The sequence below is a fragment of the Sus scrofa genome, chromosome 8 (assembly GCF_000003025.6).
Source record: "Sus scrofa isolate TJ Tabasco breed Duroc chromosome 8, Sscrofa11.1, whole genome shotgun sequence".
Taxonomy (NCBI): domain Eukaryota; kingdom Metazoa; phylum Chordata; class Mammalia; order Artiodactyla; family Suidae; genus Sus; species Sus scrofa.
Window position 1 is genome coordinate 7,540,357 of NC_010450.4, and position 25,344 is coordinate 7,565,700.

Here is a 25,344-nt window from a genome sequence, read left to right on the forward strand (position 1 = left end):
AGGGATGGAACCCACATCCTCGTGGATACTAGTCAGGTTCATTGCTGCTGAGCCATGATGGGAATGCCCCTCCATGGGCATTTTATTTCTAAAGCACTTTCTAAATATCTCCAGATCTTTTCTGTAGGCAAAAGGGATGAATACTTTGAGAAATAATTAAATCTCTCTCATTCAAATGACTTTTTTTTTGTAGCATTAATGTTTTGCATAGGTTTTCAGACCACAGTCTTAGTGTTTTTGAATATGACTCACCACTTAAAAAAATGATACCAATGAAATTAGTTACAAAACAGAAATAGGCCTACAGACATAGAAAACAAAGGGATGGTTACCAAAGTGGAAAGCAGGGGGGGGGATAAATTAGGAAATTGGGATTAAAATATACAGAATACTGTATATAAAAATAGATAACCAACAAGGACCTACTGTATAGCAGAGGAAACTGCACTCAATATCTTGTAATAGTCTAAACGGGAAAAAAAAAAATCTTAAAAAGTGTGTGTGTGTTTAATAGAACAACTTTGCTGTACATGTGAAATTGACAAAATATTGGAAATTGACTAGGTTTCAATTAAATTTTTTTTGACTTGGCTTTTTATTCCTACTACAGTATCTTTCCAAGAGCAGAGTTTTTAATTTTAGTGAAGTTCAGCTTATCAATTTTTCTTTTTTTTTTTTTTTTTTTTTTTTTTTTTTTTTTTTTTTTGCTTCTTAAGGCTATACTTGTGACATATGGCATATGGAGGTTCCCAGGGCTAGGGGTCTAATCGGAGCTAAAGCCACCGGCCTACACCACAGCCACAGCACATGGGATCTGAGCCACGTCTGTGACCTACACCCAAGTTCCCAGCAATGCTGGATCCTTATCCCACTGAGCAAGGCCAGGGATCAAACCCGCATCCTCATGGATGCTAGTCAGGTTTGTTAACCTCTGAGTCACAACGGGACCTCCTCAATTAAATTTTTAAATAGCTAATCCAGCATAAAAAGGGGTCACCAAAATAATAAACAATAGAATCATTTAATATGGTAACTCTTCCCTTGAACCTTATGTGTCTTCTAGTTGCCCCTATCTTGAGGTTAGATGTTAGTAAAAGCATTTTTACACCTGGGGGAATATTTTAGTTCTTCACTCCAAAAGCATATTACTTTGATGTGCACATTTAACGCACATAGTAATATTTCCTCTAGGGACCTAAGTTTGTGTGTGTGTGGGGGGGTGTCTGTGTTAGAATAAGGAGTTATGACAGTAGGTCGGAGATACACAAAATCCTTTTATAATGAAGAAGATAGATAACAAAAATTCTAAGCACCAAAAATATGAACCCCAAATCCTAGTAACACTTGAGCCGTTCTGGTCAAATACAAATCATCTATCTAAATAGGACCTACCCTTTTCAATATCCGTAATCACTATTTTCCTCCAAGATTTACTTGAGGCTGAATTTATGCTGTTTTAGACATGACCAGCACCTTTAGATAGAATTCCACAGAATGTGTTTGTTGTTAGAAACGTCTGTGTGGAAAATGAACCCCTTCACAGATAGATATTGATGAGCTTTTGATGGAAGTTTGTCTTGGCCTTTAAACAAAACTCTAGCATCTGTGTCTCCACCAGCCCATAGGGCAGCTGTCCCCCACAGTGGCTATTGACCACTTGAACTGTAGCTGCTTCAGACTAAGATGTGATGTAAGTATGAAAAAAACACATTGGATTTCGAAAACTTAGTACACAGAATATGAAATATCTTATTTGTAACTTTTACACTGATTACATGTTGAAATGGTGACATTTTGAGTCTGTTGGATTTTAGAAATCCACTTGTTTTCACTTTTTTTGGAAAAATGTGTCTGCTAGTAAATTTAAAACCACATGTGTGGCTTGCATTATATTTCTATTGGATGCTGCAGGTCTAGACCAATTGCTGCTTCAAGGAGCTCACGGTCCCGCTGGGAGAAGGCTTTTTAATATGTGAAAAAGTTAATGAGTATGGCTATGTGTGGACATATACCAAGCTGCATGTAATATTTTTGGGGAGGGGGCAATTTTTTTTTTGGTCTTTTTAAAAAAATTACAGTAGGATCGATTTACAATGTTTCTTCAATCTCTGTTGTGCAGCAAAGTGACCCAGCCACCAGAGTTCCCCGTACTGTACAGTAGGACCCCACTGCCCATCCATGCAAACTGTAACAGTTCGCATCCACCAACTGCAAACTCCTCATCCATCTCCCCACCCCGGCAACCACAAGCTAAAAGACATCTTCGACCCAATGAAGGTTAGGATTACAAAGCACTAGAAAATGCATTCTTTTGTCTGTTTTATTTTTTGGCCAAAGTCTTCAAGATTCCTCTATTTTCTATGCAGAAAGCTAGTGTTATTTGCCTTTCTCTCTGATATACTCTTAGGATAATCATAACAATTCTAGTGATTTAAAATATTTTAAAAATATCTGCTAAGTACTTATCCCTGGAAAAGGCACTTGACCTTCAATGTCTTATTCTAAATGAAAATTGTAAACTCCTCTGTTAGAAGTCATACCTCCTTGAGATTTGGATGCTGTTTTGTGACATAGAAGGCCCTGAAAATAATTAATTATAGTGCTTAGTTAATATTTGTTGGCTAGACAGATGAATGAATAGTATATATAAACAAGCTTCTCAAACTTGGAGGTGTGTATAATGGAATGATTGTGTGTGTGTGTTGTGGGGGCGGGGGCTACTCCACAACCTGCCTGGGAAACACACGATCAAGGGCAAAAGATACCCACATTTTTCTGGAAAGCATAAATTTTACCTAATGGTAGGCAATTTAAAAGAAGGGCCAGTCAAAATCAAAAGGCAATATCAAAAGAAAAATGGAAGTGGTGTAGGGGAGACTGTTAAAATCTCATAACTTTTTAAGACAGAACAAATAAGGAGAGCTTCAAAGGAATGCCCTCCTCTTTGCAGACTTTTCAAGGCTAAATTCTCAGCCTCTGACACTTCACTCCTCATCCACCAGCTGGTTCCGATTCATGCTTCAGTGGAAGAGTTTGCCTGGAACTGCCCAAAGGGAGATATTACCATCCTTATTACTAGAGAACCGACTGGTGGCAGGCACGGCAGGGAGCCTGGGCTCCGGCCACGATAGCCCACACTCCATGGGGCTTATCAAGAGAGCAGTGACCAAAGCCTCTTCTTTAGGGGGTGTGATGGGATAGAGAGTTAATTTCTACATTTCTGCTGCAAAGGCAGTAACAATCACCTTGATGTCATGATGCAAAACCCTGAATCTCCAAGACTGACCTTAAATTCCCAATATTCTCACATTCTTCTTTCGAGAGCCTCGAGCGCCATCTCCCTAGGCACCACCAAGATGCCTCCTGAGATAATGTTCTCCTTTCCATTCAAGTGTCATCTCGTATGTGTGTCTTGCAAAAACACAGCTGTTTGGTTCAGCGAGAGGAAGATATGTAAGTTAATTTCCCTCAGCGGTGGCCACGGGGGGGCTTTAGCACTCCTGGCTTCTTTTCCTTCCCGACTCCTTCTTCTCTGTGGGAGGAGGGGCTGCCTCTCTGGCGGGCGAGTGTGGCAGAAGGTGCTTAGTGATCACACAGAGCCCACCCTCCACATGCATGCTGGTCTGCTCCCAGTCATGATGTGCAGGTGAAGCCTGGACTGGCCCTTCTGTGCCCGTGGCTGTGTGCATCTGTCTAGTTCAGGGAGAAGCGTCAGCGAGCTCCCCTGGCTGCTGCTCTGAGTCCATGTCCTGGCTTAAGAAACAATGGAGCATTCCATTGTATATACCTACCACCTCTTCGTAATCCACTCGTCTGTTGATGGACATTTAGGTTGTTTCCATGTCTTGGTTGTGAATAGTGCTGCAGTGAACATAGGGGTGCATGGATCTTTCTGAATTATAGTTTTGCCTGGATCTACAAAAGAGAAACAGATCCTCAGTCCTAAAGAACAGAAATGGTTCCCAAGTAGGGGGGATGGACTGGGATTTGGGGGTTAGTAGATGCTAACTATTATATTTAGAATGGATAAACAAGAAGGTTCTACTCCAGAGCACAGAGAACTATAGCCAATGTCCTGGAACATACTCTGATGGAAAAGAATATTAGAAAGGAATATATAGATATGGATATATATATTGCTGAGCCATTTCGCTCTATGGGAGAAATTGTCACAACCATGGTAAATCAGTAAAAAAATAATAATAATAATTACATGGTTTAAAAAATGTCTTACCATGGAATTTGTCACAGTTTCCTAGTATATTTGTTTAAAATAGTTGTCTATCAATATATATATATATATATTTAAAAAACAGAAGAAGCGATAAAGTGGATTATTTGGATTTTTGTCTGATTCCTGTGTATTTCCTGTGCTTATTTCCCAACTCAGGAAGGAAAGAGGGATTGGCAGTGGTGGGCTGGCTTCCAGGTCTCCAGCCGAGATGGCGTCAGGGAGCAGCAAAGAGGAGGGAACAGAGAATCGTAAATCAGAAAACTGGGTTCATGACAAACCCCTACTTTGCTTCTGCCTGAGGCCTTTGGCTACTGTTTATCTGGCCTCTTTTGTGGCAGGGGTGTCCTTGGGACTGCCAGCTGGAACACACCCAAGTTTCCATGGAGCCCCGGTCTCTAGGTCAGAACGACTAGGCTGCTCTTCCAGATGGAATTTTCTGTCATGGGTTTGATTTGCCCACATGATTCACACCAGGAATGAGCACCCCTCCTGGAGAATCACATCCATGTGGCAGGAGCGGGTGGGGGAAACCCACGAGGTGATTACTCCCAGAGGCTTTGGCTGGGACCAAAGCAAAGACAGAGACAGGGACAGAGACAAGTGAGAGTCTTTCCATCTCTTAAAAGATCACCTTGAAGCTATCTTGAAATGGTGCTTTTGTGCCCACTTTTCTTCTCTTCCCACCAAAATGAATCACCAAGCCTTCTAAAGTAAAAAGTTTGATGTTAGTGCCAGGAGGAGAGGGGAGCAAAGACCGGAGACTTGTGTTTAAAATGGAGTGGCTTGAGGGAGTTCCCATCATGGCTCAGTAGTTAATGAATCTGACTAGGAACGATGAGGTTGCGGGTTCGATCCCTGGCCTTGCTCAGTGGGTTAAGGATCCAGCATTGCCGTGAGCTGTGGCGTAGATTGCAGACCCCTTGTATCCCACGTTGCTCTGGCTCTGCTGTAGGCCGGCGGCTACAGCTCCGATTCGACCCCTAGCCTGGGACTCTCCATAAGCTGCAGGAGCGGCCCTGGAAAAGATGAAAATAAATAAATAAATAATAAATAAATAAATAAATAAAATGCAGTGGCTTGAAGGGCATTCCGCTATCCACTCTGTGAAAATCTTAAGGGCCATAAGCATTGGTTTTATTATCTTACATTTTGCAAAACCCTCAGTGGTTAGAAACCATTTCTAAGATTATGGGTCCGTGGTGGAGAGATAAATGTACACAAGCAGAAGTACAGACCCATTGGCTAACAGCCACCATATGATAACAGGGGAGGACTACTTGATACTATGTGAATGGAGCCTTCAGAAGGTTACTGGAGACCATCAGCATTGGCTCAATCTTGGGTAGTAGCCTGACCTGAGGTTCCTCCAAGAGGACAGTCAGGGTCAACAAAGGAATTAGATCTCCTAGTTCCAAACTGAAGCCTCTTCGATGTTCCATCTCTGCCAATCATACTTCTAAAAGAAACTAAAATGTAGAGATCATACTTTGCATTAAGCTTTCTACTGAGTTTCCATATTTTTTAGCATGATGCTGAAAATCATTTTGCAATTCTTGATGATGATATTTGTATAATTTAATGTTCAGCTAAAGATTTCGGCGAAGTATGAATGCATAAAAAGTTCAGCAAATGAACATGGAAGATGTAAACAAATCTTAACTTGAAAATAATCAGGTTAGAGAATCTCTTTACTGGTACATTTTGTTCGTTTACTAGAAGTCTTTTATTAAGTGCAGTCACAATTTCTATTTGGGTATAAATGATGCCCTTACATCTAAAGATTCAAATAGAATTTATGAAATGGGTAATGTTCCAAATTATGGCATTAAACTATCAGAAGAACATGTGCCTTGATTTTTCTGCAAAACTCCCCTCTATTGATCACATTCTCTTCTTGTCTATCATTCCATTTTTCCTCCTTTTTAAAATCATTCTGCAGTGAAATGGACTTATTTAGGTGTACAGTTCTCTGTATTTTAACACATGTATAGATTTATTTAATCACCAGCAAATCAGAATTCAAAATAATTCTATCATCTGGAGAACTCCTGTTGCCCTTTTAGAGTCACTGTCTCCCATCCCTAGTATCCAGCAACCACTGACCTGTCCCTCTCTCTTATTTTCTAGGTTGACAACTAGTATGAGTTGTGTCTAAAAAGTCTGTTCACAACAGTCTGGAAGGAAAGGATATAAACTAGAAATCCACATCATGAAACTTCTAAAACAGGTTAATTTTGCAAATCTTCCACCAGCTTTCCTTGACTGGATATGCCCTTTCCCTGTTTCTCCCAAGGATACTCCTAGTGCCATTCTAGGTGTGCTGGAGAGAGGTTACTTTACTATGTATGATGGATGACTCAGGTTGTCAGGGCTTACTTCCCTTGCAGAGCCAACGGCAAGAACCCGCAAGAGTCATTATTAAATAGTTAGGAACTTAACCTAAAATAATTCTTTGCAGGTCTAATATGCAGGCAAAGATTTATATAAAAGGAGCTTCATGGAAGACTTTAAAGTGGAAAGAACCCACATGTCCAACAAAAGGGCAGGGCATGCCGTTAGTAAAAGGTGATACTTACAGATGATAAGATAATTTGTGCCTATTAAAATAAAGTCTTAAAATATCACATGGGATAAATTGTGCTCACGATATACTGTGAAGTGAAGGATGCATGTAGTTTCATGGAGTAAAAGCAGCAGCACTGTTTGTGCATGAGAAATGTATGGACAGCGGTCATCCTCTAAGAGGGGACTTATGCTTATTATTCTGTTTTTCATATCATTCGTTTATTTTCAAATGTTATGTAATGAACCATTGTTATCTTCATTATCAGGGAGAAATTAATAAGTAACATTCTGTCATTTTTGAGTATTTCCCATGGGTATGTAAAGGTCTCTTTAACGTGTTGACTTGTCTAGTTGTCAGCCACCACTTAGTCAACTGAATGCTAATCTAGCTGTTGCTATGAAGGTATTTTGTAGATGTGATTAAAGTCCATAATCACTTGAGTTTAAGTAAGAGACGTTTCCCTTAATTTGAATGGGTCTCACTAAATCAGTCCATGGGTCTTAAGAGCAAGGCTGAGGCTTCCCTGAAGAAGAAATTCTACTTGTGGGGTATCTCCAACTCCTGCCTGAATGTTCCAGCCTGCCCTGGTCACCTGTCCTACAGATTTTGGACTTGGTTAGCCTGCCCCAACAATCACATGAGCCTAATCCCTGCAATAAATGATCTCCTAGTATATATTTCTCCTACTGCATTCCTTGCAGTAAATAATATTCTAGTATATATTTCTCCAACTGCTTCTGATTGTCTGGTTGCACCCTGACTGATATAATGGTTTAGGGAGTGTGCCAAGCATTCGACATGCAATCACTTGGGTGTTATATACTATTATTCCCTGTGGTGTTTGGAGTTCCCCCAGGAGTTCCCCCCGAGGAGACAAGTAGTTTATTGAAAAGGTGATCCCGGGAAGTACAAATGGGGAGAGGGGAAGGAAGACATGGAAAGGAAGTCAAGCAAGTTAGCCCTGTGGGCAGCTAGATAATGCAGCTGGGGAATTCTGGAATACAGGGGAAATTGCTTCAGAGTTATTTCAGGGGTACGTGTGAATGATGACACTTATCCACCAACTCTCCAGCACTTGTTGGTAAGGAGGCTCCTGGGGACATTCACTCTGCTGCACTCAGGGCTTGCTCTGCCTTTGAGTTCATAAACTCCTAGCTCAGAACAAAAGACCCAGTTGCAATGACGGTCTCTGTAGGTCTTCTTCATTAAGGGCAGAGGATGAACAGAAGTGTTCGAGGAAGGGGGTGGTCGTTGATGACACCTCCTGCATTCTCCCCATCTTTACAGGTGAGGAAACAGACTGAGCATTAATTAATTTCCATAAAGTAAACTAGTTGGACTCAAAATAGATCTGTCTTCAGTATTTAGAACATATAACCAATAATAAGAAAAATCCAGTGCCCACAGTAACACCCAGTCCTGCAGAGAGTCAGATCAGCCATGACTGCTCATTTTGTTGGGTCCTACTAATTTTTAGGAGAGTGGGCAATGCCTGCTTTCCCTTCAGATTAACTTGGTTTCTTATACTTTTGAGTCTTCAGCTTCTCTCCTCCTTGCTGAACATTTCAGGGTGTGCCTTGAGCATCTCAGCAGAGGTAGGAGATGCTTGAACTTCAAGTGTGGGCATCTGGGTTATGCTTCCTAGTGAGGAGCTGAGAAGATGTTGCACCTATTTTATTGTTCTTTCCACTTATCAAGAAGTTGATTTTGCCGTGATTTTTCTCTAACATTAAGCTCAGTCCATCATTCTGATAATGTCTAAGCAGATCTTCCATCACTTCCTGAGACATTTGCAGTACTTTTCTGAGTAATGTGTAAGGTACTATGTGGAAGGAAAGTGCTGAAGAGAAAGGAGATGACATTTATTACAGATCTACTGTGTGATTTGCACTGGGTGATGCACCTTAAGTATTTAGTCTTAATAAGCTGAGTATTGTCACTTCCATTGTATAAGTAGAGGATTGGAAATTAGGGAGCTAGCACCTGCAGATAACAAGTGGCTGAGCTGAGATTCAAACCCACGACATTAACCTTCACTGCAAATCTTTCTATCAAGCCACATAGTGCCTGTCCCAAAGGGATTTGATGACAGATGACAAACCAAGTTATATAAGACATACAAAACAATAGGGAAGGTGCCAGAAAGGTGAATTGTGTCATTGCCACGGGAATAATTCAAGCAAGATGTGTCATGGGTTTTCAACTAAGAAGTCTCAGGAATATCTTTATAAAGAAAATGGAATTTAATCAGTGCCTATGAAGAAATTGAGCAAGATACATTTGGGCCAAGAGTGAGTGTGCAGCTGAGCCATGGTGGAGGTTTTTTTTCTTTCTTTTTCTTTTTTCTTTTTTTTTTGGGGGGGGGTGTTGGTTCCAGGTGTGTGCACCGCCTTCTTGCCTTTTGGAGGTGTAATCCCAGCTCACATGGTGGTTCTTCTGTGAAGGCTTCTCTGATCTCCTAACAGAATTAGTATTGTTTTACCTGTGTTCCCAGAACATTCTCCCATAACTTGCAGCACAATAGTTCCGTGTGAGGGCTTTGAGGCTGAGGCAAATTTCCCAGATTGAAATCCAGACCTTCTCTCTTCCTAGCTGTGACCTTGGATGATTTATCTAATAAATTCATGCTCCATTTTTCTCATATGAAAAGTGGATGATGCTGATATTTGCTTCATAGGGATGTTATAAAGTTAGAATTTCTATCTATCTATCTATCTATCTATCTATCTATCTATCTATCTATCTATCTATCATCTATCCATCTACTGATCATCTATCTACCTAAACTTGGACCCGAGCTTGGCATAATCCTCTAGAGCAGTGGTTCCCCAGCTGGAAATGATTTTGTCTGTCAGCAGGCATTTGACAGATATTTTTGGAGACACTTTCAGTTGTCACAATGGGGAAGGGTTTTATTGTCATCTAGTGATTAGCAGCAAGAGATGCTGCTCAAGGGGAACATCCTAAAATGTGCAGGACAGCTCCTTTCCCACTCCCTCAACAAAGAATAACACGTTTGGTCCCAAATGTTACTGACAATGAGTTTGAGAGACACTGTCGTAAATGGTGGGTTGTGTAAACCAGGAGGATGCTGGCTGTATAGACATCTCCGCAGTCATAGCACCTCTTGGAGGACTTCAGCGATGTCTATTAAACAGATTTCCAGGAACTTGGCTATCCGCTGTCAGGGTGGCTGAGTAAAGCCAAGAGCCACAGTGGAGGCAACAGTCAAGCCTCTCATCACTCACTCTGATGATAGCAAGGATCCAGATCAGAGCGGAGGCAGACTCTTTCTATTTTGTTTCTGCCCCCATGGAACAGCTCTCAGTCCAGATCAGGTGGATCGGCATGGATGGAGGCTTGTCTCACTGCAGGGAAAGCCCAGAACAAATGGCTCCTACAGTTTATGGACCAGAAGGTCAGGGAAGAGGTAGAAAAGGGGCAGCGGTTGGGGGCAGGTAGCTAAGAGTAGAAAAGCAATGAGTACAGAGTCAGAGTGGGGGCAAGCATCTTCAAGCTTTCCCTCTCCTTCTCCATGAAGGAGATTTTGACAGACATGCTTGAATGGAACCCTGGCCCAAGGCTGAGATGAAGATCTAGGAATTCAAATATGCAAAACGCCTAAAAGATGGACCCACATCTTTGGCTCCAACCTCACACTGCACCAGTTGTGCCCTATGTCTGATGTGGGGAGGGCAGCTTTCCTTTCTAAGACCTGCCAGGTAAAGCCTTTAGAATTGCATTTATTTTTTATATTTGTAGGGACTTTTTTTTTTCCAGCTTTATTGAGGTCTGATTGACCAATAAAAGTTGAATATATTTAAGGTGCACAATGTGATGTTTTGATACACATATATTGTGAAATGATACACAGTCAAGTTAAGGTATCCGTCCCTCATATAGTTATTTTTTCTTTTTTGGTGACATCAGTTAAGGCTCACTCTCTCAGCAGATTTCAAGTACGCGCTACAGTATTATCAACCAGAGCTGCTGTGCTGAGAGTCCAGACCTTGCCCATCCTCCATATCTGAAATTTTGTACACTTTTATCAACACTTCCCCATTTTCCCCTGGTAACCACCATTCAACTTTCCACTCCTATGAGTTTAACAGCTTTATTGTTTATTTAAATTTTTTTTTTTTTTTTTTTTTTTTTTTTTTTTTTTTTTAGGGTTGCACCTGCGGCATATGGAAATTCCTGGGCTAGGGCTGGAACTGGAGCTGCAGCTGCAGGCCTTGACCACAGCTACCACTGCGTCAGATCTGATTTGCATCTGTGAGCTACGCTTCAGCTTATGGCAACACCAGATCCAGGAATCAAACCTGCATCCTCAGGGACACTAGTCAGGTCCTTAACCCACTGAGCTGCAACAGGAACTCTTAGTTTAACATTTTTGAGATTCCACATATAAGTGAGATGGGGTAGTATTTACTTTACTGTTTGGCTTATTTCACTTAGCATAATATTGTTGCAAATAACAAGGTTTGCCCTCAGCTAGCTTAGTCCAAAGAGCCCTTAAAATCAAAAGTTTTTGCCTGGGAGTTAAATTCCCTATGAATAAATTAATTCATGAGTAGAATTATGTATCTTGGAGGGCAATAAATGTAACCAAATTATATACGAATATGTATATACTTCCACCGAGCCTTCACAAATGGTAATAGCCAGTCTTTGTGGGTTTGTTAATTATTTTGGATAATAGGAGGATAAAGCAATCAGCATACATTTTTACCATTACTATAAAATTTTCAAGCCAAACACTTTTATGCTTTTACCTGACCTAAGTTAGCACAGCAGGCTCATTTGAGACTAACTGTAGCAAAGGGACCACCCATACCCACTTTTAGGGGGTAGAGTTTAATTATTTGTAACTAAACTCAAGCCTAGTAAGAACGCTCTATTAATGTGAAAACACTAAAATAAAAATTTTGAAAGCTATAAACACCTTTTGAGGAGAGACCGCAGAGTTTAAGAGCGGGACTCTGGAGTTAGACTGGCCCAATGGGACTCTGGTAACAGAGGCTTTGATATCTAAGCTGTGTGACGATCTCTTGGCTTCCCTGTGTCTAATTTTTCTCACCTATAAAATGGGGATAATAATAATGATGATGATGATGATGATATGGCAGTTTGTGAAGATTCTATGTGTTAATGTCTTAGGAGAATAACTCACATAGCGTAAGCTCTATGTAAATGTTGACCCTTCTGAGATTGCTGTCATGTCCAGGAAGACTGCTGGCTGGAAGCCACTGTCAGGCTGAGACCTGAAGGTAAGGAAGTTAGTCTGGCAAAGCAGAGTGATGGACAGGCCAGGTACAGAGAGTGCAAGGTTCTTAGAACTTGCGACAAGAAAATAAATCCATAGGTTGGTTGTAGATTTCTGTGATGGGAAGGGAGGAGCCTGAGAAGAAGAGGGGTGATAAATCTTGTCTGTCAGAAGACTGTTCACGATTCTCCCGGAAATTAGTAGATGGTTGCTAAGAGGGTCATAACCTTCCTGACTTTCTCTCACCTGCTCCGGACGCCCCAGGCTCTACCACTACAGCTGTACACTCGCTATTGGACACAAGCCTGCTTCCTCTCTTATCATTTGCAGCTTCTCTCCTCTGGCAAAACTCAAATCTGCACCACTGGTTACTTCTGCCACTAGCTACAAACATGTAGCTTTTTCTGTGCTATTTTGAGGCTGCTGTCCTAGGGATACAACATGCAAGCCTTGGGGCAGGGGAAAATGAAGGCTTTCAGAGCTTCTCTGCACTAAAATATATATGTGGTTCTTCTTACACATGATTCAGAATTAAACTTTATTATTTTGAATTTTTGAAATAAAAAATACTTGTTTAAAATAAATGTCCAGGAGTTCCCATTGTGGCTCAGTGGTAACAAACTCGACTAGTATCCGTGAGGACATGGGTTCCATCCCTGGCTTTGCTGAGTGGGTTAAGGATCTGGCATTGCTCTGAGCTGTGGTATAGTTCTCAGATATGGCTAGGATCCCGAGTGGCTGTGGCTGTGGCATAGGCTGGCAGCTACAGCTCTGATTCAACCCCTAGCCTGGGAACCTCCACATGACTTTGGTGCAGCCCTGAAAAAAGCAAAAAAAGAAAAAAATATATATATATATAAATGTCCACAGTTCTGGATAAGTTTATTTTTTATATTTATGTGTTTGATTACTTTTATTAAGATATAATTGACATATATTACTGTAGGTTTAAGGTATATCTGTCAATTTGATATACATTTATATGTATATAATGCCTATAATTGTATATAAATATATATTCATAGAATGAGCAATGTGGTGTCAGCTAACGCCTCTAACAAGTCACATAATTATAATTTCTTTTTTGTGGTCCGATCAGTTAAGATCTAGCCTCTTAGGCAATTTGAGGTTTATAAATCAGTACTGTTAGCAATAAGCACTCTGCTGGGCATGTGATCTTCAGATCTTAGTCATCTTCTAGTTGCAAGTTCATAACCTTGAAAGACATCCCCCCGACTCCCCACTCCCCACTCCCCAGCCCCTGGTGACTCCTTCCATGCACTCTGTGGTTCTATGACTTGGACTATTTATTTATTTATTTATTTAGGGCCGCACCTGCGGGCATATGGAGATTTCCAGGTTAGGGGTCAAATCAGAGCTGTAGCTGCCGGCCTACACCACAGTCACAGCAGCACCAGATCCTTAACCCAGGAAGCGAGGCCAGGGATGGAACCCATATCCTCACGAATACTAGTTGGGTTCGTAACCCATGGAGCCACAACAGGAACTCCTTGGCCTCTTTTTTTTTTTTTTTTTTTTTTTTAATTTTTAAATTGTCCTTGTTGGCTGCCTCAGGGCATACAGAGTTCCTGGGCCAAGGGTCAGATCCAGCAGTGGCAATGATGGGTCCTTTAAGCCAGTGTGCCAAGCCTGGGATCGAACCTGCGTCCAGGTGCTACAGAGATCTCAGCTATCACATTGTGTCACAGTGGGACCTCTGATCGGACTTTTTTAGATTCCACATACCTTATAGTATTCAATTTCGACTTATTTCACTTAATATAATGCCCTCAAGGCTCATTAAGGAAAAAAAACACAAGCAAATGGAAAGATGTCCACTGTTCATGAATCTAGAAAAGATTATTGACCTTGAATTCCTATCCTCTCTTGTGCCTGTTTTGCTAGTGCCTTAAGCATGTATTTAGTTTTAACTGATAGAAAAATCCAGCCAGACTTTAAGAGGTTTTTTTTGGCCATACATGCGAGAAGTTCCTGGTCCAGGGTTAGAACCTGTGCCAACAGCAGCAACCCAAGCCACTGTATTGAAGTGCTGGACTTAGTCTTCTGTGCCAGAAAGGAACTCATATATATATATGTATATATATATATATATATATATATATATATATATATATATATATATATTTTTTTTTTTTGGCCACCCCATATGGATTTTCCTGGGCTAGGGATCGAATCCAAGCCTCATCTGTGACCAAAACCATAGCTGCAGCAATGCCATATCCCTTTAATGATTTTTAAAATTCACCTCAAAAAGGTAATTGGACACTCCAGGCTCCAGCAGAGTAGCTTGTGGGTTGTATCTTGCAGAGTCGGTGGAAATGCAGTAGCAGAGGATGTGAAGTGGGGTGAAGTGTGACTAGCAGATATAATAAAGAGTATTATCCAATGGTCCCCACACACCTGGCAGCCTCTGCACCCGGATTGCCGACTTCCTGGGTGTTACCATAGAAATTGTCAACAGCCAGTCCTTCCGTGTGTGTCCAGGGTCCCATCACCAAGTCAAGAAGATGCTCCAGACCTTCGTTCTACAGAGTTGAATGGTCGCTCTATCCCTACCACTCCCATCAGTGTATCTCATCTTCAAAACAAAGCAAAACCAAACCAGACCAAACCATTCTCCTGGCCATATTCTCCCCTAAACGATACCAGCCGTTTCCCCTTTGCAGTAAAATCACTTGAGCACGTTGTCCTTACTTCCTGTGACCATGCCTCTTCTCTTCCTCAGACTTCGCCTCACCCCTCCATCCTCCCGACGCCCTCAGCACCAGAACTGATCCAGTGATCGGTTCACGGTACTCATCTCTTTGACCTCTGAGCACCATTTGACAAAATCTCTCCCTCTTTCTGGAACATCTTATCTCACGTGGCCTCCGTCAGCCTTTCCTGGTTTCACTTCTGTCTCCCATAACTGTTCTTCCAGAGTTTACTTTGCTGGGATCTCCCCTTCAACCGGTGGATCCTGCTCGTGGTTCTGTTCTTAAACAGGGTTCCTCCCTTCCCCCATGTACTCCCCTGTTGCCCCCATCCAGTCTGATGGCTTTGAATGCCACCTGGATGTTTATGGTGATGACTTGTTTAAGCCCAGCCCCGAAGTCTAGACTCGTACAACCAACTGCCTACCTGGGATTTCTGCTTGGAGGTCTAATTGCCAGTGCATACTGATCAAGACCACACCGAACCCCTGGTCTCTCCTTGGTGACTTGCAGTCTTCCCCATCTCAGCTGATGGCAGGTTCACCCTTCTCAGCCCCGTCTTCATGCCATTGTTTAGATCATTTCTCTCATATCCCACGTTTAAACCCCTGGGGGATGCTTTTGATTCTGTTGTCAAAAATACATATATAAACTATATGTAAAATATTATGTATTACATTACATAATTATATATTTATAAACATATAACATAATGTATACATAACACACACACACACACACACACACACACATCTAGAATCTGGTCCTCCCTCCCCTCCATCCCACCCACTTTGAGTCACCATGCCCTCTTGCCAGAACTACTCTAATCACCTCCTAATTGGTCCTCTTGCCTTTTTGTTCATCGTACTTCATTAATTTCATTTCATAGCCTGCCCCCCTACAGGTTATTCTCAACACTGCCAGAGGGATGCTTTTCATGATGACATCAACTCACTGTGGAAAACCCTCCAGTGGCCCCTCATTTTATGCAGAATAAAAGCCAGAGCCTTTACAGTGTCCAAAACTCTACATGACCTGACTTTCTTTACTTTTCTGATCATATCTTCCTGCTATTTTTTTCACTGACTTGCTCCAGCCTCATTGGCCTCGATGTTCCCCAAACTCACCAGGCCGGTTCTCATCTTTGCCTTATATCCTCCCACTGCTTGCACTGCACTGGGCCGAGGTATCCTCAGAGCTACACTCTCTCCCTTCCCAGTCTTGGCTCAAATGCCTCTTCTAGTGAGCCTCCCGATCCCCTGTTTAAAATTGCATCTCCTGTCCTATTATCCCAACCAGCACCCCCTGCTCTCAGGACTCCTACGGTGGCTGAGTAAAATCTCCCCAGAGGCTTATTATTGAGGGACTTTCAGGGAAGTGCTTCTTACCCAATGATTCTGCAAGAAAGTGTTTGCTGTCTTCAAACCCACTTTGGGGTATGGGGTATAGGATGACAAATTCAACAGCTTTTAGCTCATGCAAACGTAATACGATGGTTGGGGAGCTCTTTGTACCTGTGAAGCGCTATCTAAATGCCTCATAATAACGATATTCAGAGCTGAGCATCCTTTTAAGAGCAGCTACTCTCCTCTTCCATTTCTCTCCCATCGTGTTACTCCTGAGTGGAAAAAATAAATAAAATCAAAATGTTAACTATCCACCACAGAACAGGGTGTACAGCCTGCTGTTTGATGAGAAAGATTGCTTTCAGGGGGTGGCGGGACTGCCTCACTTTATAACATGCAGACATCTAAGGTCCACGTTTTTTCCTATCAGATTTCATCCTGGTAAAGCTTTCGACAATTTTCTACAAAGTAACTATTTCCGAACAATATATTAAATGCAAAGCCATGCAAGCTCTATCATCTACAGTCTTTTCCCTTTCTTACACGTGAATGGAATCACTTGAGATTTCATAGCCAAAAAATGACATGTATGTGTGTTGTGGCGTGTGTATGTGTGGTGTGTGTTGCGGCATGTGTGTGTGTGTGTGTGTACCATTGACTTTTCAATCGATCGCCACCCTTCTCTTCATCTACAGTCACCGTCATTGTGAGCTGATGAGGTCTTTAGGGGCTATTTTGTTCAACCTTACTTATTACAGAGGTGAGAAAATTGCCCAGAGCCATTAAATGACTTGCCTAAGTTGATACAATGAATTCAAGGCAGTGTCAGTAGGTAGTCAACCACAGTCTCTTCCATATGAAAACCTTTTTTTTTTTTTTTTCTTTTTGCCTTTTCTAGGGCCGCACCCACGGTATATGGAGGTTCCCAGGCTAGGGGTCTAATCAGAGCAGTAGCCGCCGGTCTATGCCAGAGCCACAGCAACGTGGGATCCGAGCCGCGTCTGCGACCTACACCACTGCTCACGGCAACATCGGATCCTTAACCCACTGAGCAAGGCCAGGGATCAAACCTGCAACCTCATGGTTCCGAGTCGGATTTGTTAACCACTGAGCCGCGACTGGAACTCCAATATGAAAACATTTTAAGGTCTCTACCTTATCAGGTCTTTTGAGAAAAGGCTGGTGGGGTGTCTTCTGCCAGTCTCTTTGAAACAATGGCTGTGCCAAAGGGATAAATTGCTGGTAGAAACTGGCTTGAGTTCTGCTGCGGCTACACAATGCAGGAGTCAGGTCAGCATTCCACCCTCTGTGGCCATTGATCGCCAGTGCGGCTGGCTGCAGTTTTTTCCAACGCTGTCATTCTAAAAAGTCAACTGTTGTTCTAAGATTGTGTATTTGCCTGTGTTGGCTCTGTAGGATCTTATTCCTGATTAAAGGGCCTGTTGCTGCCAATTCTCAGAGAAGGCGGCTGGGACCGAAGGCTTGATAATCATTTTTTTTATGCATCAAAGAAGGCACAAGACTCTTCAAACCATAATCATTTCTATAAACATAGACAAGCCGTAAATTGTGACGGATACAAATTAAACTATGTTCCTCAGTAATTATATTTTAGAGATTGTGCACCACATACCCAAACACAATTTTAAACTCAGAAAACTGTAATTGCATGTTTAGTGCCTAGTGCTCTTTGTAGGTTTTGCTTTGCATGAGTTAGTCTAAGGAAATTGACTTCCTGGGCACATCACAAGAAGGTTCATTAGGCCATTGGCATGGCTTCCCTGTATTCTTATTATTCACATCATGTCAACCATATTCTTCTGGAGGGGAGGCAGGGCTTCACGCCTTCGTGATACAGAATAACCACAGCCTCTCAAATGTCTCTCTAATCTGTTTACTTGTCTCTCTCATCACTGCCACTAACATTGTTGAGCCCTCCCGTATCTCCTTCCTGGAAGATTGTCACTGCCTCCAGTTGGTCCCCATGTCTGCCGTCTCATTCTTTATAGTGCTTTTATAGTAAAGTCAAATGACTATGACCTTGAGTAAAAAAATTACATCATAGCCTCACACACACACTCACACACCAGACAGAAAGGTTTCACATGGTGGTACTTGTGGCTATAGCTTCCTTAGGGACTGCCAAGGCTTTTCTAAAAGTTGGTAAGAGCATCAGAACGTCTACAGAGACATCTGTGTGACAGCAAACGAGGTTGTGTATTGTGGTTTGAGATTCCTCAAAATCAGAGCCCTGCGTTCCCTGCTGTGGCATGATGGAATTGATGGTGTCTCTGCTGCAGCAGAGACATGGGTTCAACCCCTGGCCTGGTGCAGTGGATAAGGACCCAATGTCTCTGCAGCTATGGCTTAGGTCTCAATTCCAGCTTGGATGCAAATCCATGGCCTGAGAATTCCATATGCCTTGGGGTGAGAATTCCATATTCAAAAGAAAGAGAGAAAGAAGGAGGGAAGGAAGAAAGAAAGCAGAGAAAGAAAGATAGATCAGAGTCCTAAACAAGGATTTGCGTCCTCCATGTATTTGGAAAATGGTCCCAGGAATCAAAAATGGGGGAAAATGAGGAAGTCAAAGAAGGAAGGGAGGAAGTTACATTAGTAAGCAGGTAACAGCCATGGAACAGTGCGACTCAATCTTGCTTGTAGCATCTGAGAACCTGGAACCCAAACCCTATAGTCTAATGAGCTTGGTACATTTATTCCAGTAGCTCATCTTCCAAGCATTAAGAGATTCTCCTGAGGATACTACCACCTTCCTCCTTCCATACTTCTTTTTGCTCCTTTGTGCTTAAAAGAAAATCACCTTGGTTACAGAAATAGCTCTCAGCTAAAAGCTGTAGGCTCAGAGCCACGGAGTTGCAGGTCCTCAAAGAGGGAAGATGCCCCCAGGAGGAAAACTCATCCTACAATCACAGGTGACCACAAGCAGGCTAAGCAATGTGGGACTGGACATCAACCGTGTTGGTTACAACACGGAAGCCGTATTATCACAGCATCTGCCTTTCGGTCTATGGTGAGCTTCCACTCATAACCTGCAGAGGAAAAATGAACAAAGTTTTTCTGGATGCTTGACCCCAATTCCAAAATCATCTCTTGCTTAGCTTCTTTTGCTAAATACATAGTGAGTTGAGGCCATTTCAGACTTGGCATGTAGCCTGACTTTACTGCTGTCCAGTATCACCACTCTGATTTTCCTTTTTTTAAAAAAAACCCAGTAACTCCACTCTCCTCTACACTTCCTACTCAAGCTGTACTGAACTGGCTTCCTCGCCTAAATGTTCTGTCATGTCTCCAGCTTCTGATTTTTGTACCTGATTTTCCCTCTGCTTAGAATGTTCTTTCCTTCTCTTCTGCTAACTCCTGCTAATCTTTTAGGTTTCAGCTCAGATAACATTTCCTCCAGGAAGCCTTCTTTGATTGCTCAGGTATGAATGAGTTTTCTCTCCCAGGCACTACTACAGCTTCCTGTATCTCTCCCGTCATATTACTATCTGTTGGGCTCTGTTTAAATTGCTCATATCCTTGTTTGCCCGAAATACATTATGCTTGCACCATGACAGTAGCAGCCCCATTTATCTTACTTTTCACTGTCATTTCAGCACCCAAGACAGCTTATGTCTTGAGCAAGCTCAGTAAATACATAATAAATGAATAAATGAATCCTCAAGCCCTAGCTCTATACCCAGATGGATGCACAGTATTTATTTAACAAATAAATACAAGAAGCAGAGAAAGGACCCATACCTTTGAAGAAAGGAAGCTAGCAGGGATTCCACATTGAGATCAGCTATATGATCGCATATGCAGACACCAGAAAGCAGGGAGCTGTGATGTGTTCAATACATATTTGTTAGACTAGTAAAGAGGTTTGCCAAGGGAAATAATGAAAGGTTCGATTTTCTGTGTAGGCTGGAAACACATTATGGAGAGCTTTAAGTTCTGGGCAAAATTGTTGGACCGTGTTTTATACAAGTGGATGAGTCATCAGGGAGAATGGCTACTTGTCTTCAGGACGTGGTCCAAACTCATTGGGAGGCTGCGATGAGTCCTGCACGAACTGACGCCTGCGTTCCTCTCCCCCTCCCTTCCTTCCACTCCCCCTGCAGCACTTGATCATCAACACCCCTTTCCCGCTCAGTAACACCCACACGCCCACCCACCCCATGGATGAGTCTGTGACTCACATGAAATTACCTGAACTGCCTTTGCACTTTCTGGTGACTATCCATTAATACAGGTCGACCCTAGAAGGGGGTTAGTGGACAAAAAGGACAAATGGATTCAAGAGATGGGAGGGAAATACTAAAAAGTTGTCAAAACACAAAAGAGACCCTTTATTTTGCCTTTGGGAAATCTCCCTTCTTGGGCTGTAATTTCAGGGCTTCGTGGTACACCCATCTCTTTGCATCAGGTAGCACCCCAACTGAACATCAGAAGAAGCAGGAGAGCCTGGAGGGACCCTTGCTGAGTCCTCAGAGGACACCCTCTGCTGCAAAGCTGTTAGCTGAGCTGGCACACTCTGCGGAACAGATGAGCTTTTAAAAGATTCAAGTTTGGTTCAAAATTCACAACTCGTGAGTTCCAAATGGTGCTAAATTTGGCTGAATGCATCTTCCCCGAGCCGTGTGCCACCGAGCAAGACTTAGTGACTTCATCGAGTTAGAAAAACAAAGAGTCGTTATTGCTGCTCTGCAGAAATAAACTTGATGAGGACAAAAGGAGTGCATTGCAAATACAACAGCAGCAGACCCTTAATTTTGTGTATTTTCCACTCAAACAGCTTTCTCTGGCATCAACAACAAAGCCATTCGCTGAAAGAACACCGCCAGTTACAGGCTTACTTATAAGCAAAGTGGCACTAAGTGAGTTATCTTTCAGCTTTGTTGAACAAGCAAATTATATAGTAAATTAAATCACATTTTACTGTTCAGTTGGTGTGGTGCAAATTAAGACGTGCACTTTGATTCAACCTTGCTTCTCCTGCATATTTCATAGCCTGGATGCTCCAGTGTCAACACAGGATCATTTAGCAGAGGACTTGTGTCGATTCTGTTTCTTTGTTGTGTTTACGAGTTCATTGCAAGCAGCCCACTTGGAATAGTGTTGGCCTGATACCAAAATGCCATGCTTTGTTTGTACGGAATCTTTAGCTTCTGGTTAATTATTTAAGTGAATGATGTCTTCTTCCCTCTTTTGTGTGTGTGTGTGTGTGTGTTTGTGTGTGTGTGTGTGTGTCTTCCAAGAGACCAAACCAAAGTCTCCACACGTGTACATGCATTATGGCTAAATCTAAAGGGTTATAAAAAGAAAGAATTCCTAGAGACAAGGAACTGATCTCCAGGGAAGTAGGCTAGCTAGATTCCTTCTGGCAATGTGATGGAAGGAAAAGTGACGATTCCCTGAGTGGGACAGACTTGGCTTGGAGTCTTGAGCAACATTTCAAGCCATGTGAAACTTGGCGTGTTCTTTGCCTTGAGGTTCCTTTCTTTAAAGGAGGTTATGGATGTTGCATGAAATGACGTATGTTCCAAATTCAGTGCAAAACAGGTGACCAAGAAATTCCACCGCTCCTCTCTTACCACGATCTTGTCTTAGTAATGATGGCTTGAAGATTTGGAAACACCTGCTTTTGAGGGTCTTTCTTCTTCTCAGAATGCAGTCTGTTCCAGAACGGCAGGTGTAGTTCAATGGGCGTTATTATGACAAACAGAAAAAAGCAAAAGAAAAGATAACTGTTATTCCAGGCTTGTCAGCCTGAGGCCTAATGACACTCTTTATATATATATATTTTTCAGTGAAAAGGTCGCATGGGTCAGCCCACATTTTGACACTTCTGACAAATGGGTCAGTGGAGATGGGAACGTTACTTTATTTGAATGGATGTGTGGCAACATAAGTCTGCAACAAAACTGCTGTGCCAGGACGCTCTGTCACAAAAATAAGAACGAACTGACAAAACCTTGAACACCCGCTAGGTACAGCCAGACCCACTTGAGCGCTGTAGTCACCCTGATTTTTCTAAGTGTCCCACTTCTGGTGATTGGGAAAGACATTTAACTCCCTCCTCGAGTCTCTACGTTTTGCAAACCATTTTCCTAGAGGTCAGCCTCTGCTACTTGAAATTTTTTTAGGAAAAAAAAATCTCCAGTATTCCTGGGTTTAGCTCCTGTTAAAGGATATGCCTTAGGCTTTATTTCATATTTTATTAGGTTACACAACATTATGTTTTTATTCTTTTTCAAGTCTCCTAACTTTTCTGAACTTGCTTGTCTTAGGTCGAAAAGAAAGCTGTTGAACGAGGTTTTCTGTGGCGAGACATCAGTTAAAAGTGTCAAAGAGGAAAAGACAGGTTCCACGTGTCCTTCCCTATTTCGTTTCACATAGATTGAATCACTACCAATGTTGAAAAAGCCTGCCTGTTCAGAGAAAGGGCACCCAGTAAAATTGTCAACATTTAACCATGTCACAGGCCTACGGACATGGGGATGCATGGGATTGGACCTGAGATATGGGTTGAATGTTTGTTGTGGATGGTGGGGTGCCAGCATAGCTTTCAAACCTCACACGGCTTGGCAAGGTATACATATGCCAAAATTCACTCCAATAACCTTTCTTCTGAATATCTCAGTTCCATCCGTTTCTCTCTATTTCTTTTTTTTTTTTTTTTTTTTTTAATTTTCCCACTGTACAGCAAGGGGGTCAGGTTATCCTTACATGTATACATTGCAATTACAGTTTTTTCCTCCACCCTTTCTTCTGTTGCAACATGAGTATCTAGACATAGTTCTCAATGCGGTTCAGCAGGATCTCCTTGTAAATCTATTCTAGGTTGTGTCTGATAAGCCCAAGCTCCCGATCCCTCTCACTCCCTCCCCCTCTCATCAGGCAACCACAAGTCTCTTCTCCAAGTCCATGATTTTCTGAGGAGATGTTCATTTGTGCTGGATATTAGATTCCAGTTATAAGTGATATCATATGGTATTTGTCTTTGTCTTTCTGGCTCATTTCACTCAGTATGAGATTCTCTAGTTCCATCCATGTTGCTGCAAATGGTATTATGTCATCCTTTTTATGGCTGAGTAGTATTCCATTGTGTATATATACCACCTCTTCCGAATCCAATCATCTGTCGATGGACATTTGGATTGTTTCCATGTCTTCTCTCTATTTCTACCAACCTTCGCTAGTCCAACCATGATGATGATCCCTTGGCCAGTCTGCTGTCATCTCCTTGGACCCTTTGTTAATGGATTATACACAACCTGAGGAAGTTACAGACTGTACATCTGATCCTGTAGCCTTTTTTTTTTTAAAAAAAAAAAAAAAACAATTCTGTATCCCTGTATCATCTTTCCTGTGTTGGAGGAAAAGTGCCAAAGCTCCTTGAACTCAAGGTTCTCAAGGTTCTCTCTCTGACGTCTACCCACTCTGCAAGGCTCATTTCGTACCTCGATCCAAACTCCAGCCATGCTGGCCTTCCAGATCTCTGCCCTCTCCATGTTCGTTCCTGATGCGAAGTCCCTTCTAAATGCTAACTCTATGGGCCAAATAAGGGAAATCTCCTCTGTCTCCTCTGCCTTCCTCATTTCCAAATGAGGAAATTTCCTCTGTCTCCTCATCAATCTCATTCCCATCCATGTTTAGGGACTCAGCCCAGACTGTTCTTTGCCTGGGTACCATTTTTGAACTCTTGGAGTGGGTCAGAACCCACATGTAGAAGGTCTTTTGGAACAATATACTTTTTATGTAGCATTTGCCCTGTTTCTTCTTCCCTTATCTAGGTAGCTATTTAATGAGGGTCTATGTCACTCTTAAGCTCTATGAAGGCAAACTCAGGTGTGAGTTTGCCCTCAGTTGTATCTCAGCAGTCAGTGGCATGTGCACATGGCTCTCAGCAAGTATCTGCCGAAAGATGGATTAATGCACGAGGGTTGGAGAGTAGAAAGAGAAAGAAGCACCACTATGGTTCAAATGGGCACTGCAGCTGCCAGCCTACACCACAGCCGCAGCTTTGACCCACTGAGAAAGGCCAGGGATCGAACCTGCATCCTCACAAGCACTATGTCAGGTTCCTAACCCACTGAACCACAAGGGGAACTTCCCCTTTCAGCTTTTCAATCTGATCATTGTATCAATTCAAAATTTCATATTTTTATTTAGTTTTCCATGATCTCATTCTTATCTTATTGAATACATACTCTATGCCTGGAACTTCAAGCCTTAATTGGGGGTTATATTGCTTTTTGAATTATAGGTAGGAGTGCAAGACCTCTACCCTATAATCAGAATACAGCTTACTTTCCTCTGGTTCATCTCTGCCAGGTCTAATCAAAGCAACTTGTGCTTTGGGGATGCTCAAGACACTTTTTATTCATTTGAATGATAATAACAATGACATTAAACATTATTGGCATTTAGCAAAAACAAAATACTTGTTAGGCATTTTGCATATATTATGTTAGTTACACAAACATCTATTGGGTAGCTGCTGTCTTCCGGATATTGAGCACTATAGACTGAATGTCTGTTCCCCACCCCCCACCCCAATATATGTGGACGCCCTAATCCTCAATGTGATGGTATTTGGAGGTAGGGTCTCCAGAAGGGTTTAGGTTCTAAGGTGGATCTTCCATGATTGGGATGAACACCCTTATATGAAAAGAAAATAGAAAGATGATTCCTCTCTCTACCACCTAAGGATACAGCAGGATCGCAGCCTTCTGCAAACCAGGAAAAGGATGCTCATCAGGAGCCCAGTTGGCTGGTACCTCGATCTTGGACTTCCCAGCCTCCAGAACTTTTAGAAACAAATGGTGTTGTTTAAGCCACCCAGTCTCTGGTACTTTTTTTTTTAACAGCAGCTTGAGCTGACCAAGACACTGGTCTTGCCATAATTAACACAACACAGAAGATGTATGCAAGGATTGTAATGGTTGCTAATGAGCTGATGGTATGGTTTTACTCCTACGACAAGGCAGGGATATACATTTTGCCATCCCTCATCCCCAGCCCTTTGCTCATGATGAAACTGAGGCTCAGAGAAGTAAAACCTGTGGAATCAGGTCCCAGAGGAACACATGACTGATCTGAGGTTTCGGTTCACAGTTCCCTAACTGCAAAGTTCTTCTGTGTCAGGTTGCCTTATTTGGTCATTCATTCATCCACTTATTCAACTTCATGCCAACTCTATTCCTGCAGAAATT